Here is a 24,532-nt window from a genome sequence, read left to right as displayed (position 1 = left end):
CTAAATCTGGATACCATATACTACAGGACTTTGATACGAGACGAGCATCTCGACGTTGGATTTGACTGGATTGGACCTGCTATTTGAGGCGGGTACCTCTTGACTTATCTTTTATGATATTGTCAATTTGATATGCATAGTATTTTATAGCTACAAGCAATGATCATATTTGTCTTTGGTATGTCACTGTTTGATACCCATAGCATGTTCTGTTTTGTCGCTTGTTATGTGTCCATGTTTATACCTTGTGATTATTGCCATGAGTACCTTGGTTCCTAGAGTAAGTGACATACCATACTTTACTGATGTAGGACTAGATTCTGGATTTTTTATTATCTGGCATGTGTATCTATATTCTTATATCATATCTGATCTGTGTACCTAGACCTTTTGCTTTGGTCCATGTAGATTGTTGGTACATATTTTATGGAGGTGGATATGTTCAGGACATAGGTTGTTATACCATAGAGGACCTGTATACCCTAGATCTGTGGATTTGACTTATTTGTACTAGGGTACACATTTTGATATATATATATATATATGTGGATTTGGTTCAGGATATTGTCATGCTTAGTGTCATGCACCATTTGCATGATTGCATGCTGCGTGATAGGCTGCTCCATTGTTGTAGAGCATATCGCCAGTTTCATCACTGTTCGGTGCTCCGTTGGTCCGCTCATGGGTAGCGTGATGCAGCGTGGTAGCACGTCAGTTTTGCTCTGTTCGGTGCTCCGTTGGTCCGCTCATGGGTAGTGTGACGCAGCGTGGTAGCACGTCAGGGATCCCTCCCCGTCGTGGTGTACCGGGAGATGAGAGCATTGCGCTCCCTCATTTATGATTTGGGGTAGAAGTATGTGTGTACTCCGACAACATCCCGTCCACTCGGTCACTCATCAGGAGTAGTGACGTCAGAGTGCACGGTTGTAACAACCCTACCAACTCAGTGTCACCATTGTGTGTGAGATGGCTGACTGGCGTCAGGGGTGACCATGTCATTGACATCATACACATTGATGCATGTATTGCTTGTGCTTGCTGCATTTATTTGCTGCATTTGGTTGGATGCATATGTTTGACATGCATACAGGATATATGACACTCTCGGTTTGACGACCCTTTTGTCTGGATAGGAGTTCCTGGTGAGTACAGCTTCCTCAGTTACCTTTCAGTTTTGCATTTTTCCTATATATGATTAGGAAGTTGTATTCCATGTTTATTGCTGTTAGATATATCTTACTAGGCATGTCTATTGGTATTCGCTGAGTTGTTGAACTCACTCCCGTGGACACTATCTTTTTCAGGTACCAGGTGGGTTATGATGTCGCTTGGAGTATCCTGTCTGCTGGTCCCCACGTCACCTCAGAAGATCTATCGGTTTCATTTATGTTTTGTTTGTTTTATGTGTCAGTGTGTTTAGTTTGTGCTCCGGTTTTGTTCTGGAGTGTTGAAGTTGTTATGTGATATTTTGTATTGGTTGTTGGTTGTGTAAGCCTAGCCGGCTAGCAGTTTTATATTTGGTTTCTGTCATTTTACGTTGTGTTTTGGTTTTGGTACAGCCGAGTGGGCTGCTTTACATATAACTGCGTGGTTGTGTTTTTATTATATCAGTCGAGTAGGTTGTATTATAAACTACGTGGTTGTGTGTATATTCTAGCCGCCTATGGCTGATGTATATTATGTCTGTAGAAATGCTTCAGATTGTCACCCGTACAGGGGAGGTGCTGTCGAAATTTTTTCGGACATAGACTCCCCCGGGGCGTGACAATTTAGTGGTATCAGAGCAGGTATAGGATACTTGTATGTGTTCTGGATTTTCGAGATTTATCTGATACCAATTTATTGGTATCAGAGCAGGGTTTACGAGTCGTATTTCTTGTGTTTCGGATTTCATATTTTAGTTTTCTCGATGTGACAATTTAGTGGCATCAGATTTTGGGACCTGGCATCGGCAGGACTTCTCCAAGCTATAGGAGATATGTTGGTATATGTTATCCTACCTTTCTGTTAGTATATGCACTGTTGACTATTACAGTTTATGACATGTATTATCATTCTTTATTTGTACTTGTCTAGCTGATATAGCATATATTTTATGTATTAGGTAAACCACTGATCATGGTCGACCCTAATAGAGATCAAGGATTACGGTCTCAGGAGACTTTTTATATCATAACACCAGCAATTTTAGCTTCTATTACTACTAGTTGGTTAAAAGATGGAGGCACATACCAGTCTCTGTTGTTATTGGCTAGGTGCTAGGTAATAACTAGTAAGTACATATTTTTGTTGACTTTGCCAGTAGAGTACTGATATACCTTAGTTGCTTGTGGAGGATTAAGGTATTCTTGATTAGTTAGTAGATGCCCGATTTAGTTTTGTTGGTTCGATTAGTAGGGGATTGTCATACTCTATTTTTAGAGGTTCGAATCTTTGGGTTATTTATGCTTAGTTTGGTATCTAGAGCACATTTGAGTACATGTTTTGTACTGACGTGGAAAAGACTAAATTGACCGTATACCATTGTCGATTTGGGTCAGTCTATAGTGGATCGATGTATCCTATTCCATGTGGACTTTAATTTTTGACTGTATGTACCTAGTTGGATAACTTAGAAGGTGACCCTGTAGTTTCAGAATGCCAGGTTGATTGGGTCAAATATGCTGATTATTCCTATCTTTGTTGCGTGTACATATGATTGTTATGTGTTGTAGGAGTGTTTTGATGGACGGTCAAATTGCATGTAGTGAGTGTATATTTTTCCAGTTATGATGGTTGTGGGTTTCTAGTAGATTATACCCGAGTGGTCTAATTGGTTTATTTGAGGTATTTTGTCGATTAAATTTATGTTGTGAAATGTGCACATGTGTTTGAGTGTTTTATTGGAGGTATCTTATCGATTTAATCTGAGTTGTGATATGTGTAGATGTGTTCGGTGTAATATTTAAGGTATCTTGTTCATTATATTTGTTCTGTGTGTACACTCGTGTCTATTATGATTTGTTGGAAGTATTACGTTGATTATACTCTTGGCATAGGTGTATATATGTCATGTGAGTGTTGTTTGAGGTGTATTGTCGATTATACCTATGTTGATATATGCACATGGGTTCCGTATGCATTGTTGGGGGTATCACGATGATTTATACCTATGTTGAGTATGTTTGGTGTGTACTAATTGGAGGATTATGTCGATCATATATATGTTGTGTGTGCATTTGTGTCAGATGTATGGTTGGTAGCATCATGATGATTCTACCTATGTTGAATGTAGAATGTTGAGTGTCTACATTATGTTATTAGTGGTATTATCCTGTCAACTAATTCTCCTATTAGTGGGTGACCGACTCACTAGGATGATGATAGAGTTGACTATGGATTTGATTTGCTTACTAGGTTGTTATACCCTAAGCTACCCACAGTGATCTGTGGTAGAGAGATCTCGTGCAGTCTCTAGCTGGATAGTTAGGTGCCTTGGGCACTTATGTATTGTTGTGGTGGAGCGTTGCTCCCACATGTTATGGATCGTTTGTGGTGGAGCGTTGCTCCCACATATTGTGGATTTCTTGTAGTGAAGTATTGCTCCCATATATATATTGTAGATACATATTTCGGATTATTTGTGGTGGAGCGTTGTTCCCACATATAGAGGATTTCTTGTGGTAGAGCATTGCTCCTACATATGTGGTATTTTGTGTGATGGAGCGTTGCTCTCACACTGGAGGATCTATTCTTTGGTGATTTATATTATTGGTGATCAGATTCCTGACTTGTTGTCGGGGATCTTATGGTTAGAAATGTCTGTGATACGGACATTATGTGTCTTGGTTTTACCATTAGGGCTTGCGGAGCCTTAGATGTTTTTAGGGGCTCGATGAATTAGATATTCCTAGGATGTTTGGATCGGTTTCCATTGTCTTTGTTGACGATGTTGTGATCTATTACGGATCCGAGGTGAGTCTCGTACACCTTCTTCGCATAGTTCTAGAGTTGTTTCGACGGAAACGTCTATATGTGAAGATCAGTAGGGCGTATTTTGGTTGTCTTCTGTGAGATGTTTGAGACACATGGTCACCAGTAGGGGTATACCGTGGATCCACAGGAGATAGAGGTTGTTACAAGTTGGGAGTTGTCATAGTCTATACATGAGACTCGCAACTCCCTTTGTCGAGCTAGTTATTATCGGAGGCATTGGGGGTTTTCCACGCGTTGCTATGCCACTGACACGCCCGACCAGGAAAGGCGTGAAGTTCACGTGGTTCGAGGACTATGAGACCAGCTTCTAGGAGCTGAAGCGGAGACTAGTGTCGACTCCGATTTTGGTTTTACCTTCAGGAGAGGAAGGATTCGTGCTCTATACTGACACATCTCTACAGGGTTTGGGTGTTGTTTTGATGCAGCACGACAGGGTAGTCTCCTACTTCTCGGCAGTTGAAGGAGCATGAGGAGAACTACCCAGTACATGACTTGTGGCTGACCGCCATTATTTTGCCTTGAAGATTTGGCAACATTATCTGTACGGTGTTACATTTGAGATTCTCACTGACCATAAGAGTCTCAAATACCTGTTCACTCAGAAGGAACTCAATCTCCGATGGAGGAGATGGAAGGAGTTCCTACAGGATTACGATTGTACCATTGGCTATCTCCCGGAGAAAGCTAATGTGGTTGTCGATGCACTCAGCAGGAAGTCCAGAGGGACTTTGGCTTGCCACCGAGTTTTAGTTACAGACTTGGTTCAGGATTTCTCTGAGTTGGGCCTTAAGGAGCAGAGATGGACAGAGTAGGGTATTCTGGTTACCAATGTGGCTCAGACGTCGATCAGGACGAGGATCTGAGAGGCCCAGGCCAGTGCTCAGCGTTTACAGTCCATTACTAGCCCGTTAACTTCCAGGCAGCAGACTGAGTTTACCCGAGATGAAGCAGGTACTATATATTTTCGAGACTGCTTATGTGTACCTCAATCTCACCCAGTCTTGCATGAGCTACTTTAGGAAGTTCATTCCTCTCGATTTACGATCCATCCAGGTGTAACCCGTATGTACCAAGATTTGAGGTGTTCCTATTGGTGGAACGACATGAAGGAAGACATCGCGGATTTTTGTAGCTAGATGTCTTATCTGTCAGCAGATGAGGGCTGAGCACCAGAGACCTGCCGACTTACTTCAGCGGATTCCTATCTCCGAGTAAAAATGGGAACACATTACTATGGACTTTGTGGTGGGTTTGCCTAGGACACGACGAGACCATGACGCGATTTGGGTAATTGTTGATTGATTAACCAAATCCGCACATTTCATAGCGATCTGGAAGACAGATTCCCTAGATCGATTGGCAGATCTGTATTGCTGAGAGATCATCAAATTACATGGTGTTCCTTTGAGTATCATTTCGGATAGAGACCCTCTGTTCACGTCTCGATTCTGGCAGAGTCTGTAGCAGGCCTTGGGCTCTAAGCTCTGTTTCAACACAGCTTTCCATCTGCAGACAGATGGACAGTCAGAGTGGACCATTCAGACTCTAGAGGACTTGATGGGCACATGTGTATTGGATTTTTAGGGGCAGTTGGGAGGACCACTTGCCATTGGTAGAGTTCGCCTACAACAACGATTTGCATTCGACTATCTGGATGCCACCGTTTGAAGCGTTGTATGGTAGGCATTGTCGGACACCCACCCTCTGGGATGAGGTTGGGGAGGCCCAGCTGTTGGGACCTCATAGAGCTCAGCAGGAGGCAGAGTTGGTCCGTACTATAGACGTGGATGTCAGAGGCGCATGACCGCCAAAAGAGTTATGCTGATCGGAGACGTAGACCCCTGGAGTTCTCTGTTGGCGACCATGTTTTTCTGCGAGTTTCACCAACGAAAGGGGTGAAGACAGTTGGCCTCAGAGGTAAGCTAGCTCCGCGATACATTGGACCTTTCCAGATCTTAGAGAGGATTTGAGCGCTAGCTTATCATCTGACACTACCACCGTCCCTGGCAGGCGTCCACGACGTACTCCACGTATCTATGTTGAGGAGATACATACCTGACCCGACACATGTGCTGACAGATATCTCAGTTCCTGTTCAGCCTGACGTCACTTATGAGGAGTTCCGATACGAATTCTTGACCGGAAAGAGCGTCAGATGTGGAACAAGATTATCTGACTGGTTAAAGTCGGATGACAGCATCATTCGGACGAGGAGGCTACCTGGAAGCTCGAGGATACTATCCGAGCTCGATACCCCCACCTTTCCACTTAAGGTATGTGATTCAATTTACCGTTTAACATTTATACTCTTTACCTGTTGTTAGTATTTGCTAATGGTAGATAACGAAATTTGAGGACCAAATTTTTATTAGTGGGGGAGAATGTAAAATATCAAAAAATGACGAATATTGATAAGGGAATTTTTCAGAATTTTTGAAAATTTTTCGGGAATTTTTTTAACCTTGTATGAACGAGTTTACGGGGATAAAAATAGGGGCCCAGAAAAGCCTGTTTAGACTACCCCATTTTAACGAGGAAATGTTCATTTTCTTTAAATCATTTCCTTTTCTTTTTTCTTTTTTCTTTTTTCTTTTCTTTTATTTTCTTCTCCTCCTCTACCTCGTCGTTTCCCTCTTCCCCCGCGTGCCCTAACCTCCTCTGCGCCAGAAAAACCACCGTCTCCTCCTCTTCTTTTCTTCGGTGATCCTCTCTCTTTTGATTCCTCTTCCCTTCCTCTCCATCCCGATCCTCTCTTCCGTGCGGCACCGAGTCTTCATCTTCTCGGCATCGCCGGCACCTGATCAATAGCCGCCCCGATCAAAATTCTTCCCTTCACCGTCGGTGCGAACCTTCTTCTCTCTTGCACGCGTGGGATGCCACTTCTCCTCTGCCCTAGCTGTCGCGGTGAGGACTGAGCCGACCAATTAATCCACTGCCTTCGATCTCCCCTTTGTCGTCGCTACTCCGCCGTCGCCGTCCGCTCACGCGAGCAGCCGACCGCCGTGCCCTAGTCTTCCTGCTCACTGTTGGTTTCTTCCTCCTTTCTCGGCCATCTCTGCACGGACACATCCCGACTCCACTGCAGCCGCGCGTGCCCAAGATGGCTAGGGATCGGGAGGGTGAGCCGAGGACAAGGCTGATCACTAAGTGCTTGTTGTGCCACCTTGTTAGCATTGTTCGATCCTACTACTTGATCAAGCTAGTTTCACCAGATCGCCGACGCAGGTGGGCATCCAGGGCACGGAGTGTAAGCTATCCTGGATCGATCTCCTCTCCTTTTTGCTTCCTTCTGTTTGCTACTGAGAGCACATGGTTGCCATTAAGCGATCTCGGAGGTAAGCGATTTAAAATTTTGGTGTTGGTTTAGAGTAGTTGAATGTATTCATAGTGTTGATTTTGGATCGATTGTTGGAAGGCAGTGACCTAGGTTGGTTTCGGCTACCACCATATCAGTACCACGTTGTTGACTATGCCCGATCCATGGTACTTGATATCTGCTGAAGAGGAAGAGGTGATTCTTGGTAGCTGTCGGTGGAGGTTTATAAGGCTGTAAGCTTTCTATTTCGACTATATTCTAAGGTAAGAAGTATGATATCAGATTTGTAGTGATGCGAGTTTAATTTATAGTTGGAGGTTATGGTTGTTTGTCTACCAGCCTTTGTAGCTTGGCCAGCATTGTTCACTGGCGATCCACAGCACCGGTCATTCTGTTTTGGGCAGGAAAACCCTTTGACTGTGAGCCATCAGCGACCATCTTGGATTTGGGTGAGTTCTTATTAATTGGTTTAAATTAAGTTATTGTGATGGATTATACTTATTGCAAGTTCTAATTCGTATGGATTAGTTAAAGTCGATTGAGGAGTTAAATGATCCAATTAGAGTTTATAATTTGATCTGGATTTATGTTAGCTTTCCGAGGATTAGATTTAGCTAATTTATTTATATGTAATTAGCTAAATCTGGATACCATATACTACAGAACTTTGATACGAGATGAGCATCTCGACATTGGATTTGACTGGATTGGACCTGCTATTTGAGGCGGGTACCTCTTGACTTATCTTTTATGATATTGTCAATTTGATATGCATAGTATTTTATAGCTATAAGCAATGATCATGTTTGCCTTTGGTATGTCACTGTTTGATACCCATAGCATGTTCTGTTTTGTCGCTTGTTATGTGCCCATGTTTATACCTCGTGATTATTGCCATGAGTACCTTGGTTCCTAGAGTAAGTGGCATACCATACTTTACTGATGTAGGACTAGATTCTGGATTTTTTATTATCTGGCATGTGTATCTATATTCTTATATCATATCTGATCTGTGTACCTAGACTTTTTGCTTTGGTCCATGTAAATTGTTGGTACATAATTTATGGAGGTGGATATGTTCAGGACCTAGGTTGTTATACCATAGAGGACCTGTATACCCTAGATCTGTGGATTTGACTTATTTGTACTAGGGTACACATTTTTATATATATATGTGGATTTGGTTCAGGATATTGTCATGCTTAGTGTCATGCACCATTCGCATGATTGCATGCTGCGTGATAGGCTGCTCCATTGTTGTAGAGCATATCGCCAGTTTCATCACTGTTCGGTGCTCCGTTGGTCCGCTCATGGGTAACATGACGCAGCGTGGTAGCACGTCAGTTTTGCTCTGTTTGGTGCTCCGTTGGTCCGCTCATGGGTAGTGTGACGCAGCGTGGTACCACGTCAGGGATCCCTCCCCGTCGTGGTGTACCGGGAGATGAGAGCATTGCGCTCCCCCATTTATGATTTGGGGTAGGAGTATGTGTGTACTCCGACAACATCCCGTCCACTCGGTCACTCATCAGGAGTAGTGACGTCAGAGTGCACGGTTGTCACAACTCTACCCACTCAGTCTCACCATTGTGTGTGAGATGGCTGACTGGCATCAGGGGTGACCACGTCATTGGCATCATACGCATTGATGCATGTATTGCTTATGCTTGCTACATTTATTTGCTGCATTTGGTTGGATGCATATGTTTGACATGCATACAAGATATATGACACTCTCGGTTTGACGACCCTTTTGTCTGGATAGGAGTTCCTGGTGAGTACAACTTCCTCAGTTACCTTTCAGTTTTGCATTTTTCCTATATATGATTAGGAAGTTGTATTCCATGTTTATTGCTGTTAGATATATCTTACTAGGCATGTCTATTGGTATTCGCTGAGTTGTTGAACTCACCTCCGTGGACACTATCTTTTTCAGGTACCAGGTGGGTTATGATGTCACTTGGAGTATCATGTCTGCTGTCCCCACGTCACCTCAGAAGATCTATCGGTTTCATTTATGTTTTGTTTGTTTTATGCGTCAGTGTGTTTAGTTTGTGCTCCGATTTTGTTCTGGAGTGTTGAAGTTGTTATGTGATATTTTGTATTGGTTGTTGGTTGTGTAAGCCTAGCCGGCTAGCAGTTTTATGTTTGGTTTGTATTTGGTTTCTGTCATTTTCCGTTGTGTTTTAGTTTTGGTATAGCCGAGTGGGCTGCTTTACATATAACTGCGTGGTTGTGTTTTTATTATATCATCCAAGTAGGTTGTATTATAAACTGCGTGGTTGTGTGTATATTCCAGCCGCCTGTGGCTGATATATATTATGTCTGTAGAAATATTTTAGATTGTCACCCGTACAGGGGAGGTGCTGTCGAAATTCTTTGGACAGAGACTCCCCCGGGGCGTGACAACAATTCTATAGGAGTAAAGGGTTCTGACTTAGAAGGTACTATGTAAACTGTCGTTTCCAGAGTATATCCCCAAAACAAATTTGGTAATTCTGAATAACTCATTATTGATCTAACCATTTCCATAAGAGTCATGCTCCTTCGTTCTGTCACACCATTCTGTTGGGGTGTATCAGGTGCAGACAGCTGGGATTGAATCCCGACTTCTGATAAGTGCTTCCTAAACTCTCCTAAGAGGTACTTGCCACTACGATCTCACCGTAGTGTCTTGATACTTTTACCTTGACGTTTCTCCACATCGGCCTTGTATTCTTTGAACTTATCAAAGCACTTAGACTTGCGGCGCATCAAGTAAATGTACTCGTATCTCGAATAGTTGTGTATAAAAGAGACGAAATATTTGATGCCACCTCTTGCCTGGATAGTCATAGGTCCACACAAATCAGAATGAACCAATTCTTACACAACTTTGGCTCTATATCCCTTAGACTTAAAAAGCCTCTTGGTTATTTTTCCTTCCAAGTAAGACTTGTAGGTTGGAAAGTTTTCCACCACCAATGAACCCAAAAGTTCATCGGCTATTATCCTTTGAATCCTACTCAAGTTAATATGACCTAGCCTTAGATGCCAAAGATATGATTGGTTCATTTCCGAAGGTTGCTTTCTCTTATTAGAGTTAGAAGATGTGTTATTAATTTCCATTTGTTGTATCGTGGGAGTTTTTGGATTTAGAATATCTAAATTATCAACCAACGTACCAGAATAAATAACATCTATGTTATCAAAAGTGACAAAATATCAAGTTCTCTGAAATCAAGTTCTTTCTAAACTTGATACGTAAAGATAATTTTTCAAAATCCATGTTTTATTCCTATCAGAAGATAAACTTCTCCCACTGCAATAGCTGCTACTTTTGCAGCAGTACCCATGTAGACGGTGGTTTCCCCTTCATATAGTTGTCGGGTTTCCTGGAACCCTTGCAATGAATTACAGACATGATCAGTGGCTCCCGTATCTACACACCAGGTACCGGTAGATAACACCACTAAACATGTTTCAACAATTAATGAATAAAATTCACCTTTATTGTTCTCAGTTCTAAGAGGACAGTCCACCTTAATGTCCAACTTTTTGTTTCCAATTATAATTGGGACTACTAAGTCTATTCTATAGTATAACAGCTAGAGGGTTGAAAAACATTTGAAATCTTAAGAATCACAAAAATATTTGGTCAAGACCAACACCTCAAAATCTCTGTGAATTTTGTATGTCACATCAGTGTGGACGTATACAAATTCAAACATTTGTAAGAGGAGATTTTATTCATTAATTTTATTATCTTGTCAACCTATCTTTATGACAAATAAAATTAATAGTTGGTCTGTCTTCGATCAAATATTTGGTCAAAACTTTAGAATTTAAAATAATATTGATTCCTCAAAACAATATCATTTAAATTCACTAGCACCTCAAACACAGTGAATTTTGTATGCCACGTTAGTGTGGACGTATACAAATTCAGATATTTGTAAGAGGAGGGTCTTACCCATTAATTATCTTGTCAACCTTAAATTACCTCAAACACCATGAATTTTGTATGTCACGTTAGTGTGGACGTATACAAATTCAATTGTTTATAAGAGGAGGTTTTACCCAGCTTTATGACAAATTAATAGTTGGTATTCCTTTGGTCACACAAATAATAGCAGTGACTCCGTTGGGGAGGATACTATTAGATGCGTCTAAGTATATACTATTACTTGATACTTAGCCCATTAAATAGAATTGTGCCCCTTCAGTTGGAGAAGATCACACACATCCTAAATAATTTCCTATAATCATCCATAAAGGAAGTTTGATCTAGTGATCCGCAAACAAACTCATCCGTTGTGGAGGGAGGCACTCAGAGCCAACACGCAAGTTTGTTGCATTACTTACAAACCAGTAATAGAGACCGTGGAATTTATTTAATTTAAGATAAGGATTTTATCATGCACACACATATCACAACAAATAAAAGCAATAAATATGGAAAAATAATTTTTCAACTATTATGGTCTCTTCCATCACTGCCCTCTGTGTGCTGCCAAACTTAACTGTTGCCATCATTAGCCACCGCAATCGGGTCTAGTCACCGTATCTATCTTGCTTTTTTTCCGCTGCGCCTCTGGTACTCAAATAGTACCACGCCTCGTAAGGATACGATCCGTGACAAAAAAATAGAATTTTACATATATCGATCATATATTCCACAAAGGAATGTACATAGAGTCTAGATCGAACAATAATGTAAAATCCTAAAACTAATACAGCTCCTGCTGTATTTAATACATACAATCATGCAAAAAAAAAAAATGCCCTCGACATGTCCGAGAGTCCAATCACACACAATCACATTAGGGCCATAATAGTTGGATCTAGGATGTCTATAACCACAGAGTTAAATTTATTTGCACATTGTACTATTATCCTGCCAAAAATATGTATGATATGTGCATAATTAAACTGAAAACCAAACACACAGAGGCAAACCCTAGCTCTAATACCAATTGTTGGTTACTACTTGGAATATCGTACTGGTTCCCCTGTACAAAAATTTTGTACAAGTCTCGAACCTTCCCTAACAACCTATCGTATTCTTTAGATATTAAATTTGAAATCGCAAACAGAACTTAACATTATTGATTCCAAATTCAACTTATCTATTCTTAGAGATTTAGACTTGGATCGCAAACGATGCTTAACATTATTAATCCAAAACTACCCACGTTACAAATTTGATTAAATATTTATTTCAGAGATTAGCTTCCAGATTAAACATGGCGAGGCACTAGGCCTTCTTGGTTATGGGAGCATCCACCACTTCCTAGACAAAGCCTTTCAACGAAATTCAATATTTAATCTCCTTATAGTAACCCTAGGTTTAACCATTAAGAACAATCGAATCACAATATCGAAAAAACAAAATCGAATCATAAATTTGAAACCTAGAATCATTAGCCTCTTGTGTTTGGTATTTCAAAATCCATACAAAGAAAACTAGTATGATGCGGAATAAGACAACTAGTTATACCTTTCTTTATAGCTTATAGACCTCACCATCTTCTATTGTATTCCTCTTCTTATCTTGGACGTCGTGTGGGCGACGATCTACCAAGACGAGACTCCACCAAAACCTTCTTCTTCCTTCCAAGTTTCGGCCACCAACTTTCTCCAAGAGATGATAAAGTTCGGCCACCAACTTTCCTCCAAGGGATGCTAGACAAGAGAACCTCCTTCTCTTCTTCTTCTCCTTCAAGTAACTGGCCATCAATGGATCTCTACACCAATATGCCACTGGCCACCAAGAGGGAAAACAAAGGAGAAGAGAGAAAGAGTAAGGGCCGACCACCACCAAGGAAGAGAGGGGAGGAATAGAAGATGTATATCTAGGTGAGGCACCCCCTTCTTCTCTTTTATATTCCTTGGTCTTGGCAAAAAAAGGAAAGTTTTGTAACAAAAAATAAAACTTCCTTTCTTATCTATGACATGGTCGACCACATGCTTATTCTCCAAGCAAGGAAAGATTTTAAATAAAATTAAAATCTCTCTTTTAAAATCCCTTTTGTGGATAGTTATAAAAGGAATGTTTTATAAATTAAATTTTTTTTCTTTTAAATCCTTTTATGGGTATCTATAAAAGATAAGATTTAAAATAAAAACATGGTTTCATAAAGGAAAGTTTTATAACAAAAATTAAAATCTTTCTTTCACATTATAGATAACTACAAATAAGGAAATATTTCAAATATCTCTTTTATTACTTTGTAGAAATTTATAAAAGGAAATATTTTAAAATTTAAAACTCTCTTTTAAAATCAACATAAAAGGAAAGTTTTTAACAAAATAAAAACTCCCTTTTATTTTCTTTTATGACCGATCTAAATAAGGAAAGTTTTATATTAAAATCATCCCTTTAAATTCTTTTAATGGATCTCTATAAAAGGACAAATTTTATAAAAAATAAAACTTCCTTCTTAATCATGGTGTGGCCGACCCGTTGCTTGGGCACCAAGCAAGGCTTAGCCGACCCTAGCTTGGGCTCCAAGCTTAGCTTGGTCGACCCCTTGCTTGGTCACCAAGCAAGGCTAGGCCAGCCCTAGCTTGGATCTTAAGAAGATAGGCTTTGGGTGAATATAAGGCTTTATATAAGAGGCTACAATAGGGACCGAGAAGAGGAATTGGTTTTGGTCTCCCGTTGAGCTTGAGCTTCCCGTGTTCGCCCCGAACACCCAACTCAAGTTCATCAATAATATCTCATTCCACTAAAGAGTTATTATTGCACTACCGCACCAATCCCATATTACTATATGGGCTGCTTCTTATCATGAGTGTGTTAGTCTCCCTGTGTTTAAGATATCGAATGAGTTACTGACAACTCACTTTAATTAATATCTAGCTCCAAGAGTAGTACCATTCAACCTTATTGTCATGCCGGACTAGGTCCACCTGCAGGGTTTACATGACAATCCTTATGAGCTCCTCAAGGGGACATCATCAACCTAGATTACTATGACACAGTTTCATTCTATAATCAACAACACACCATATAAATAATATAATTTCCCAACTTATTGGGTCTATTGATTTAACGAGCTAAATGTAATGACCCGGCCCTCTTGGCCCATTTGGTGGTCCATTTGGCGACCTCTCATGTCGTCGACCGTCAGCCCTTATGTCGTCGGCCCATTTGGCGACTTCTAATGTCGTCGACCGACGACCCTTGACCGTGCCGTTACTCACTAGGACTTTCCACCCCTGGTCAGTGGATTTTTGCCTACCCCAGGATTCGAACTCTAAACCTCCAGGCTTAAGTATTAGAGTTTATAAATCCTGGTAACCAAGTGAGACATGTACTCATCTAATAGTAAAGTACTCAAATAAACTGCATACTCATGATATACCAGAATAAAGCTGAATACTGGGAATAAAACTAAACATGCTCACTAAACTGATAAGAAAAGTAATGAAACTCATGTTGTATGCTTAGAATTAAAGAAACTAAACTTCTGTTGATTCTAAACATAGGTGGTACTTGTTTCATTTACTTATAGCTTTATACTTGAAATTAATCTTTTAATTTCTTTTACTTTTCTTTCTTCTTCTTTTTCTTTCTTTGGGCCCAGGCTTAGTACCATTTTATGCGCGCTCTCTAATAGTGACTGAGGTAGCGAGCCTCCAGTCCTATGAGGATAAAGACCTCGGTCTTACCAGGGCCAAGACCTCGGAATTGGTCACTTGGATTTGTTTAACGACAACCTCGGAAGTCGGGTACTAGCCTTTTACTTTAATTTACTTGTTATCTTTTCTAACTAGACCTTGGTCTTTTTCTTACTTGTAGTTACCCATAATCCTCAAAAGGTTTAATAGGGCACACAATTATTTCACTAAAATACATGACTATTCATCTTATTAAAATAGCAAAAACAACTAACTATATGCTTCAGATTAAAGAGCTATTAAAAGCTATCTAACACATATATATGCATATGTATCAAAACAGGAAACTAGAAACTGAATTATAATTCGATACTGCTCATGCTATTCGAATACTGCAAGTGTATCTAACAAGTAGAGAATTGCAACTAACTGAGCATGCTATAAAAATAAAGCAAGCAAATCAAACTACAAGATAAGCTTAATAGCTGTTCATGTTCAAGAAAACCAATAAACTAACCCTACATGCTTTAAATAAAGGTTGTCCTTGGATAAGAAATTACTCAAGCTTACTTATGAAACTTTCATGCTTAAAAACAAAGCCGTGAAATTCTGAATTTTGCATTGAAATGCTAAGGAACTAAGCAACTGAAATGCCAAGCAACCAAATACTAGAATGCTAGAAAAATAGCACAACAAGCTAACTCCAACTCATAAAAACAAGGCTGTTCATGTTAAACTAAAGCTAAACTTGACATGAAACAAATTCTAAAGGAATAGAGTACTGCCCGATATATGAAATCTGCACTTAATAGGTCTACACTCCTAAGTTATTTCCAACAAAGAAAAAACATAAGGAAAGGATGATTTCTGCTGTAATCAAAAGTTAACACATGATATACTAAAGTATATGATGTTCATGTCCAATTAATAGCATAGATCAACCAATTCCTAATGGTCATTGTAAAGAGCTTCTACTGTAAACCCAAGCCACAATTGCTCTTCACGCAATGTGATCTCACTTGGTTACCAGGATTCATAAACTCTAATACTTAAGCCTGGAGGTTTAGAGTTCGAATCCTGGGGAAGGCAAAAATCCACTGACCAGGGGTGGAAAGTCCTAGTGAGTAACGGCACGGCCAAGGGTCGTCGGTCGACGACATTAGAGGTCGCCAAATGGGCCGACGACATAAGGGCCGACAGTCGACGACATGAGAGGTCGCCAAATGGGCCAAGAGGGCTGGGTCGTTACAATAAAAAGGCACCTTTTTATTGTAACGACCCGACCCTCTTGGCCCATTTCGCGACCTCTCATGTCATCAACCGTCGGCCCTTATGTCGTCGACCCATTTGGCACCTCTAATGTCGTCATTCCTTCATGGCATTATCAAAATTTTCATGCCAGGATTCATAAACTCTAATACTTAAGCTTGGAGGTTTAGAGTTCGAATCCTGGGGGAGGCAAAAATCCACTGACCAGGGGTGGAAAGTCCTAGTGAGTAACGACACGGTCAAGGGTCGTCGGTCGACAACATTAGAGGTCACCAAATGGGTCGACGACATAAGGGCCGACGGTCGACAACATGAGAGGTCGCCAAATGGGCCGCCAAATGGGCCAAGAGGGCCGGGTCGTTACACTAAATCACACCCTTTGATAAATTAAAGAAATAAGTATTAAATATACGTGCTTGTTATTATATCATGATTAAGAGTACACACTTCCATAATAACAGAGGTGTTGTTCTTTTGTATAGTCAATATAAAAATAAACTATCTCAAATGGTCCTGCTCAATACACTCATAGTGTACTAGTGTAATTTATTAGTCAAGATAAACTAATACCTAATTACATTATAACCACTCCAATGGTTTGTTCCATTCCATCTTGGTTATGAGCAAATGTTTATAATTTATAAGGAATTGATAACATGATCTTCTGTGTGTGACACCACACACCATGTTATCTACAGTATAAATTAATTGAATAACTACACTTAGCATATAAATGTAAACATTTGACCAATGTGATTCTACAAAAAGCTAGGCTTTTAGTATACATTTCAACAGGAAGTTGGGTTCGGGTGAGCCCTATTCTGGATGGCCGAGATCACCTAAGCGAGCGGAACAAGAGTGGAAGCCCCGGACTAAGGCAAGCATAACCAGAGCGAAGATCGGCATCGAAATTCAATAGAATGTTGACTTTCTTGGTCCGGGCACCCAGACTCGCTTGACTCCGGGTGCCCGAAACCCTTCCGGGTGCCCGGAACCCTTCCGGGCGCCCGGACCACGATGTTTATCAAGATCACGTCAAACGTGATCCGTTTTGACGGGGATAAAATTATATCCCCCTCCAGGCGTCTAAAACCCTTCCAAGTACCCCGACTAGGGCTATAAATACAACCTTAGTCCTAGAAGCTAGAAACAACACTAGAGAATAATTATAAACAATTTCTTTTGTCTAGCTTCGTATTTCTAGTACTTTAACTACTGTAAAGAGGCTTCTCCACCTGAATGAGAAATTAGCGCGCTTTCCACTTCCTTGGATTAACAACCTCGGTTATAACTAAGTAAATCCGTATACCTCTTCTTTTTAGTTTCTTAATTTTTCTTTTATGCAAATGTTAACTTTGTTAAAGTTATAAAAGCTCGAGGAAGGTTTTCATTTGTCTTTGCAGTGCCATTCACCTCCCTCTAGTCAGTCGTCAAAAGATCCCAACAGAGAGCTTATGCCCATAGTGGATAATATCATACCATTGTAGAGATATGTTAATTTCTTTTGGTCCTAACAATTGGTATCAAAGCTCGAACTGCCAGAAGGACTAACCACCAACTGAGTACTAGAGTCATGGTACAATCGATCCATATGGATGAAATATTGACCTCTAACGAAGGAAGTGGGGTTCTCATGTCTAGATCAAGATGACCAGACACCAGACATATAACCCTAGTTGCGGCTAGGTAAGGAAGATCTAGTAAGTCGGTTGGACTGAGGGGCAAAGGAATTTCTAGTAGGTCGGTTGAACCGAGACACAGAAAAGTCCTGGTGGATCAAAGATCAGATGACATTACGCGAGTAGGCTTGAGGGGGTGGTCCTTTATTTAAGGGGGATTGCTGGGTTGCAATGGTTGCAAGCAAAGTCCCACAATAAAAACACATGGAAATGATTATAGATTTATAAGGGAAAGATATCTTCATTGGTATGAGGTCTTTTGGGTAGAGCCCAAAAATAAATCCATGAGGACTTATGCCCAAAGTAGACAATATCATATCATTGTGGATATATGTGAATCCCTTTTGGTCCTGACAAATAGATATATCAAAAATACCTTCTTTCTAAATTTCTGGCAATGAAATAATATTTATTTGAGACTTCATTTTCTACAAATAGATCTAATAATTTAGAAACATGCTTATACAACTTTGATACGTTTGATTATTAAAAAATAGATATGTCATTAATACTTTCTTTCCAAATAACTATCATCAAAGTAAATATTTAATTATAACGTCATTTTCTATAAATAGACCTAATAATCCGGAAACTTGCTTACACAGCTTTGAGAGCATTCACAATGATATTAATATATGGGTGTTATTGTTGGGATATGCCCGATGCAGTGTATGTGCTATAAACACATTTTGTAAACATGCACAGTGGAAGACTTAACGATAAATAAATTAATTTATTACATCACATACACCACACGCATGTAAGATACAATCGCATAGACAAGATCATAAAACAAAAATAAAATTAAATAATAATTATTCTAGGTATACCTTACAGATGACCTATAATGAGAAAGGCATCAAACTTTTGTGATGTTGTCAAACATCGCCTTTATTCGTATCCACGCCGATCTCTTCAAGATAACTCTAAGAGAACAAGCTTCATCTTTGGAAGGTACTAGCCACGAGCGAAGGAGAAAGATCAAGAAGAGAAAGAAGAAAAAGAAGATCTTCTTCCTTTGGGTGGCTCAAGGTAACAAGAGAAGAACCTCTTGTTGTGGTTGACGGCAAGAGAGAGGGAGAGGGAGAGGGAGAGAGTGTTAGCTAGAGCCCTAGAGCCAATCATTTGATGATTGTATTATGGACTTGTTGTATCATATTCTATATAAATAAAGGCATTTGGTTTTTGGTTATTATACTTACTTGTATTGGTGCCAAATAAACTAAGTATAATAACGTCCTTGAGTAGAAGGTTCTTACCTATATCAATCGGTTAGCTGAACCGATAGTGAGATGATATAGGGAACACTACTCTTAATCATTCCTAGTCGAGTATTAACATTCAGGGACAATGTTAATGCAATAAGACTAGCATGTAGGTTAACTCGATGACTTGATCTCACAAGTCATGGATATAGAGATATCAAGTTGACACATGGGTATGCATTAGAGAATGTACACTGAATGACCCGCCATGAGAAAGTATCATGGATCGTTATATGAGTGTCATATACTTTCTCATGTGGCTATTAGTATGACTATTAGTCCTTAGACCTGAAGTCACCATGGTTCCCTACATAAGGAGTTATGTACTTTGGTTTCGTCAAACGTCACCCGTAACTGGGTGGACTATAAAGGCAATTACTGGGTATGTAACAAATTATGTAGAGGGATGTGAGTGATGTAGATGGGATCTATCCCTCCTATATGACGGAAGAGACATCGATATTCTTGATAGAGTGAGATCACGAAGTACATGGCCATGTCCAAATGAGTCAATATGAGATATTGAGCTCATTTGATTGAGTGAGTCTACTTGGAGTTCAAGATTTAGATTGATTAGAGGATGACATGGTCTATGCCTCACATTAATCAATCTAGATGTTTAGGATAGAAGGACACTTGTCATATATTGTGAGGAGTCACAATTAGTAGTCACAAGGTGATGTTGGATCTCAACATTCTTGTAACTTGGGTAGTAATGATGTATTGCTAGATACCGCTCATTACTTATGGTCCTAAATGGATTTAGGGGCATTGCCAACGTTACAAGAACCTATTGGGTCACACACAAAGAACAAGTGGATGGAGATTAGGTTCATATGATGAACCAAGAGGATTAGATTCATGTGATGAATCAAATTGGATTAAGAGTAATCCTAATTGGGCTAATTGAGTTGGACTCAAGTTGATTCATGTGTTCAATGAGTCTAATTTAGATTATGACTCATTGAATCAATTTAATTAAATGAATTAGATTTATTATATTAAATTGGCTTGAATTAAATGATTGGATTAAATCAACCATGAGAGAGATTAAGTCAAGTTTGACTTGACTTGAGAGGAAGAGTCAAGTTTGACTTGACTATTTGCCACATCATTAGTGATTTGACATTAGGAGGACTAATGATAATGTGCCACATCATCAAAGTGTGCCACCTCATGGGGGTTACAAATCTATTCTCTTTAATGACCACATTTAATGAGAATGGGGGTTACCTTTTGGGTTTTGAATGAGAATGAATTTTTCATTCACTCACATTCACATCATCTTCTTCCTCAAGCTCTCTTTTTGCTTCTTCTCTTCTCTTGGTCGTGGGTTTCAAGCAAGGGAGAAGAAAGGAGAGTGAATCTAATCCAAGAAGAAAGGTTAGTGAAAGTTGTAGGACCGTTGGGCCGGCTAGAAGGGGGGGTTGAATAGCCCTATAAAAAAAATAAAAGCAACCCTTCTCGAACTCTTAAACTAACACTTGTATAAAATTAGCTAAACAAAAATACAAGAAAGAAACGAGGCACCGTGTTTGACTTGGTTACAACCGGGAAGGTTGTTAATCCAAGGAAAGTGATCGCAAAAAAAAAAAACTCCTTCGGGCGGAGAAGCCTCTTACACCGGTGAAAGCACAAAAACAGAAGCTATACTAGAACAATGAGTGCACAAGTGTTTGGAATGCTAATTACTGAGTTGATTTGAAGCTTCTGGACCAAGGCTATATTTATAGCCTTGGTCGGGGTGCCTGGAAGGGTTCCGGGTGGCCTGGGGGGGGGATAAAACTTTATCCCCCAACGTCCAGAACGTGAAAGATGCGTTCTGGTCAAACTTCACGTTCCGGGCGCCCCGGACTGTTCCGAGCGGCCCGGGCTCCCCGAACAGTTCCGGGCGCCCCGGAGCAAAAAGTCAACTCCGGTTGACTTTTGCGTCCGGGACCTCTGCTCCGTTTCAGTCCCGCCTCGGTCCGGGTCTTCTCCTCCGGATCCGCTCGCTTGGGTGATCTCTGCCATCCGGAATAGGGCTCACCCGAACCCAACTTCCGGTCTTCTCGAGCGTGCTTCCCTCCGGCTTCTCGTCCCTCGGAATTGCCGCATGTTTCCTTCTCGTCCGCCAGCGTACTCATCCGCAGTCTTCGTCCCTCGGTCGTCGACCTTCTCGCTAGCTGCGTCTCTTGCTCCCCGAGCAATCTTTCGCTCCGGCTTTCGTCCCTCGGAACCACTGCGCGCTTCCTTCTCGTCCGTCGGTGTACTCTTCCGCAGCACCTCGTCCCTCGGACGCACAGCGTGCCGTCCTTCTCGCTAGCTGCGTCTTCCGCTCGAGTACCTGTGCTCCTAAGCTCCTGCATACTTAGACACAAGGTTAAATACACACAAGACCTAACTTAACTTGTTGATCACACCAAAATAACCTTGGGGTTCCAACAATCTCCCCCTTTTTGGTGTGATCAACCCAAGTTAAGCTAGGGTAGAAATAGACATTAAATAAAATTAAGTAAATTAACTTAATTTGCAATTTAAGTACAAAAAGATAGAAAAATTAAATCTATCTACCTACCTCCCCCTAGACTTATACTTTCCCTTCTCCCCCTTTGATCACAAAAAAATAGGGTTCCAAGAAAAACAATCTAAGGGTTAAAGAATTTCTAAGTTTTTTTTTTTTTTGGAGATTTAGAAAATTTTTCTAAGTAATTTAAGCTGAGATTTCTAGTTTCAAGAGAAAGTTCTTAACTTAGAAAAAATAATTTTTGAGAATATTTCTAAGTATAAAAAGTCCTAAGTAAAAAAAAATTAATTTTAAAAAAAAATCCTAACTTACATTTTTAAGTAATTTTTTTTTAAAAAAAAAATTGACTTAGGCAAAAAAAAATTTCTAAGTAAGTAAATTTCTAATTTGAAATAAAATGTTTTGAATAACCTTTTTCAAGCACTAATTAATTCATATATTAATGCTTCAGTAGTAAGTTAATTAAACATTTATTTCAATATTTTGGCTTCCAGGTCGTGGCGAGGCACTAGGCCTTCTTGGTTATTGGAGCAACAACCACTTCCTTAGACAAAGCCTCATAAAGAAATTCTTTGTTTAATTTTCTCACTTAAAGCGCTAATTTAAATTTTAAAATTAATTTAAACATGACTTCGGAACCCAATATAGGTTCCAGCCTACTGGATTAACTAAAAAGTTTTTAGGAACATATTTTCTTGAAATGTTTCTAATTTGTCCAGGGTGATATTTAAAGTACCAATTTAAATTATTAAATCTTCTAACATTGGTTTTAGATGAACATGCATGGTTTCTCAAGTTATCTACTTGTATTATCAAATCATCATTTTCAAGTTTCAATTTTTCATTTGCTAGTTTTAATTTATCTAATTCTTCTAAGGGACAAGACTTAGCTAGAATTACTTTTAAAATTTTATTTTCACTTTCTAATTTGCAGCAGTCTTTTGTTAAAAGTTTAACAAACTTAAACATTTTATCGGGAGGAAGAGATCGTACCTGACTTACCTACTCGATCTCGTTGTCCATTTCTCCCCCTGAGCTGCTGCTTTCTTCCGACGTGTCTCCCCCTTCATCGATGCTCTCGATGCTCATTTCGGAAGAGCTTGAATCGCAGTCGTCGTCTTGATGGCTCGCCATCAGTGCGAGTCCAGAGAATGCTTCGACTTCCGATTCGGACGACGTATCGTCCCACGTCGCTTTCAGGGCCTTTCGTTTCTGAATAGGCTTCTTTCCCTTCTCCTTGTCTTTGTTCTTCAGATTGGGGCAGTTGTCCTTGACGTGCCCTTCTTCGTCGCAGTGGTAGCAGCGGATCATCCTTTTCTTCTTCCCCTGCGGATGGTTAGTAGATCTAGATTTACAAAGTTTCTTGAATCTTCTTACCATCATTACCATTTCCTCGTCGTCGAGAGAGGATTCCGACTCAGGTTCGTCTCTCAAAGCTTTGAGGGCGACGTTGTTCTTGGGCTCCTTCATTCCTGCACATCTTGACTCATGGACTTCAAATGTTGAAAAAAATTCTTCTAATGAAATTTTTTCTAAGTCCTTAGAAATGTAAAAAGCATCTACTAGTGATGCCCATTTTGAATTTCTCAGAAATGAATTTAACGCGTACCTAAGCGAATCTCGGTTACTTACCTTTTCTCCGAGATTCGTGAGTCCGGTGATGATTTCTTTTATTCTGGAGTGCAGATGTGCGACTGTCTCGTCTTCCCCAAGTCGCAGGCTGGTGAGCTGATTGCGAAGCATATCTCGTCTAGCGAGCTTAGCTTCAGACGTCCCTTCGTGCAGCTCAAGGAACTTCTCCCAAAGTTCCTTTGCGGAGTTGTATTTACCGATCCTGTTGACTTCTTGAGGCGGAAGAACGCTTAGCAGATGGTACTTTGCTTTGCCGTTCGCCACGAAGTCGGCCTGCTCCTTTTTTGTCTATTTATCTATTTCCTTGTCCTCTGGAGCTTCAAAGCCAAATTTCATTGTTAAAAATAATTCAATATCTGTTGTAAGAAATACCTGCATCAGTTTTTTCCAGGTAGCGAAGTCCCCTTCGTATTTCGGCGGGTGGATGATTGGTCCGGCATCTCGTTGCTTCGTTCGGCGATTAGTCCTCCTGAAGCGCCTTGGCTCTGATACTACTTGTAGGACCGTTGGGCCGGCTAGAAGAGGGGGTTGAATAGCCCTGTAAAAAAAACAAAAGCAACCCTCCTCGAACTCTTAAACTAACACTTGTATAAAATTAGCTAAGCAAAAATACAAGAAAGAAACGAGGCACCGTGTTTGACTTGGTTACAACCGGGGAGGTTGTTAATCCAAGGAAAGTGATCGCACAAAAAAAACTCCTTCGGGCGGAGAAGCCTCTTACACCGGTGAAAGCACAAAAACAGAAGCTAAACTAGAACAATGAGTGCACAAGTGTTTGGAATGCTAATTACTGAGTTGATTTGAAGCTTCTGGACCAAGGCTATATTTATAGCCTTAGTCGGGGCGCCTGGAAGGGTTCCGGGCGCCCTGGGGGGGATAAAACTTTATCCCCCAATGTCCAGAACGCGAAAGATGTGTTCTGGTCAAACTTCACGTTTCGGGCGCCTCGGACTGTTCCGGGCGCCTCGGGCTGCTCCGGGCGCCCCAGACAGTTCCGAGCGCCCTGGAGCAAAAAGTCAACTCCGGTTGACTTTTACGTCCGGGACCTCTGCTCCGTTTCAGTCCCGCCTCGGTCCGGGTCTTCTCCTCCGGATCCGCTCGCTTGGGTGATCTCTGCCATCCGGAATAGGGCTCACCCGAACCCAACTTCCGGTCTTTTCGAGCGTGCTTCCCTCCGGCTTCTCGTCCCTCGGAATTGCCGCATGTTTCCTTCTCGTCCGCCAGCGTACTCATCCGCAGTCTTCGTCCCTCGATCGTCGACCTTCTCGCTAGCTGCGTCTCTTGCTCC

The sequence above is a fragment of the Zingiber officinale genome, chromosome 4A (genome assembly GCF_018446385.1).
Source record: "Zingiber officinale cultivar Zhangliang chromosome 4A, Zo_v1.1, whole genome shotgun sequence".
Classification (NCBI taxonomy): domain Eukaryota; kingdom Viridiplantae; phylum Streptophyta; class Magnoliopsida; order Zingiberales; family Zingiberaceae; genus Zingiber; species Zingiber officinale.
The sequence above is the reverse complement of the archived record's forward strand: the minus strand, read 5'-3'. Positions refer to the sequence as shown.